The following is a 3082-nucleotide window of genomic DNA, read 5'->3' on the forward strand; positions in this document are numbered from 1 at the left end:
CCGGGGCGAGCGGGAAGGGACACCGCTTCCTTCTCTTGGCGGGCGGACAAGTCGGCTCGCAGACCCGCGCGCGGTGCAGCTCAAGGGCGCCGCGCTCGGGGTGCCGTGCGCCCTCGCCTCCCGCGGCGCAGCCCGGCTCCTTCCGTCCCGGGCGCCTGGGAGGGGCCGGGGCGGGCGCCCGCTGGGTGGGGAGCTACCTGGCGCGCACCTTACGGGCGGGCGGGCTCCCGGGGCTGCGTCCCGGAACAGCCACGGCAGCGGCCGAAAGGACCCGCCTCCCTCCCGGGCGGCAGGTCGCCTTCATCTGCCGGATCTCCTCCCGCGCCGCCTCGCTGGGCCTCGTTTCTCCTCGAGGCCGCGGCCGCTTCCCCCCGATCCAGCCTCGCCTCTCCGGGCAGCCGCGCGCCCTCTCCGCCGCCGGCTTCTGGCCACCCACTCATCGTCACGGGCCCCAGAGTCAGGGACCGCCCCGGTTGAGGGCGCTGCTGGCAACCTCGAGCGTTACGGAACCGGTCGCGCCGCGGCTCACGGACCTCGGCCCTCCCTGAGGACCGCGCGCGGCCGCGGGTCCGCGCGGCCACCCACCCGGCCCCCACCTGGGATGCGACCGGAAGCGGCAAAAGCCAGGAGCGCACGCGACTGTAGGAGGGCGCAGCAAAGTCTCTCCGGTGAGCAGTCGGCTCTCTCTCGGAGTCAGCCCCTTAAGCGTGCCCAGTGTTCCCCGCGGCTATGGCGCCCCCCTCCGGCCCCTCCCGGGCCCGCCGGGCCGCGCGTCCCAGGGACCGCGCGTGGCCCTGGAAGGACCGGGGCAGTCCCCGGAGGCCCAAGTCGCGCAGGCGGGGGCTTTCAACTTGCGCCCTGGAGCCGAGGCCTAAGCTGGAAGGTGGTGTGTTCGTGGCCGTGGCGTTCCGGAAGAGGCAGGCTAAATTTGTCAGGCTGTTCCCTGGTCCTTTTCATTGTTAAACTTCCAGTGGCATGTGCGGCCACTATTGAGTAATTGATTCGCTGCTGAACGAATTAGAATTCTCATTTAGGAGCTTACGATTTCCCCCCAAGCGCCTATCCTTACGAAAGAAGACAGGGTATATAACCGACTCCAGAAATTATCATGAGCAAGACGATAGAGGAAAATTAAGCAACTTATTCTGTTTTTAAAATTGCACCACGGGGCGGGGGGGAGGAAGGGGAAGCCCAGTTTGTTTCTAAGAGCAATCAGAAAGTACCTGCTTCTTTGGGGAGCAAAAACAGATGTGTAGTTTCCCGGAGAACTTCTCCAGAATGCTGTAATTGTTAGGAAAGCCAGCGCAAGTTGCAATGAGATCAAGTAACAAGTTTTGAACGTCCCATCTCCGGGAATTGGATTAAATGAGTTCTATGAAAAAGGCAGCAGGCAGCAGGATCGCTTGAACCCAGGAGCTCCAGACCTTCTTAGGCAACACAGCTTGACCCCAGTCAAGAAAGAAGAGGAGAAAAGGGAGAGGGGAGGGGAGGAGGGAGAGGAAAAAATCAAAAGAAAGCATGAATTGCATCTCAAGCCATTGGTGGGGGGGGGATAAAACAGTTGAGTACTAAAGAATTAAAGGACAGAAGGGAACTATTTAAGAACTAGTTGTGATTTCTTTTAAAACCACTTCGCAGCTACCCAATTATATCATTTAAGCAAAGTGACAATAGATTTTTCTAAAGATGTGGAAAGTTATAGAAGTAAATTTATAGTAAGGAAACTTTATACTCTTCATATAAACTGGAATCTATATGTGCTTTTGGAATTGATAGCAATAGTAAAGTTGATATTTAGTGAATCAGTGATCATACTGAAACAAAGTGTTGACAGGCTTGCCAAATCTCCAAACCCCTGTAGGAGTAAGACAATCCTCCACCCTAACCTGGCCAAGAACAATAAAGCACTGGGAATCCATGAGGGCCATGTCTGGAAAACAAAAATGCCTACATTCTCAAGTAGCCTTTCACTACACCAATACAATGTCTGAGAGTGTATATAAAGCTGTTTTCTTAAAACCGTAACTTTTTACACCATCTCAGAGTCACTTTTCAGAGCCACTTTTTACACACAGTTTTTATTTTTGTGTTTGTTTACTTTGCTGGCTTTTAGTGACTTGATTAACTTTAAAGATGTTACTGATCATAGGCATCCAGACCCCAATACAAAGCTGAAATGCTGCTACTAGTTGGTCCTGAGACTCTCCCTCTAACTGAAAGGCATGGTTTAGAGGACTCATCTTACACAGCATGGATTTAGGTTAGACCAAATGACCTTACTATTTTTATAGCTGATAAACAATTGAATGTGTACACATATTCTTATGAGAGTTAAATCTTTTCCTGGCCCTGAATTCTATAAATAATTTATTACATATAACCTGACATAGATTTGTAAGAAAATTATATGAGGGGACACAAAAAAGCCAGAATTTATTAAAATGTATGTGTTTATTATGTGTTTAAACTCCAGTTACCTTCAAAACACTCTCCATTTGATGCAATACACCTATCGAAATGCTTTCTCCACTGCTCAAAACAGTTTTTGAACTCATCAGTTTTGATGCCTTTTAGCTCTTCTGCTGGTTTTTTGTTGCACCTCTTCCACATGGGTAAAAAGTTTCCCTTTGAGGACTTTTTCATCCAGGGAAACAAAGAAAAAGTCGCTTTGTGTGAGATCTGATGAATAAGGAGAGTGGGACATGTGGGTCATGCTGTTTGAGGTTAAAAACTGCTGAGCACACTCAGCGTGGTGTGGGCAGGTTGTTCATGTAAATCACCCATTATGAGATGGGCACACGTGTTAAAAGAATCTCCAAAAATAAAAAAAAAAAATTCACTAAAGCCCCTCACAACAACACTAGCTGGTATACTGATACCAATGGGTTCCTAGAACACTTACCTAGCAAGGGAATCCTGCATTTCAAGGAGCCCACCCTTCAAAAAATAATTTCAGGTTGTTTTGCGTCCCCCCCCATATATGTTCTTCAACTTTAGGTTTAATATATTGTAAAACCAAGAATATAATATCAAATGTCAATTCCATGAAGACATTTTAGAATACATATAAAATAATATAGGC

Source organism: Carlito syrichta, unplaced genomic scaffold (genome assembly GCF_000164805.1).
Source record: "Carlito syrichta isolate Samal-C Ts95f unplaced genomic scaffold, Tarsius_syrichta-2.0.1 Scaffold289251, whole genome shotgun sequence".
NCBI classification, from domain to species: Eukaryota; Metazoa; Chordata; class Mammalia; order Primates; family Tarsiidae; genus Carlito; species Carlito syrichta.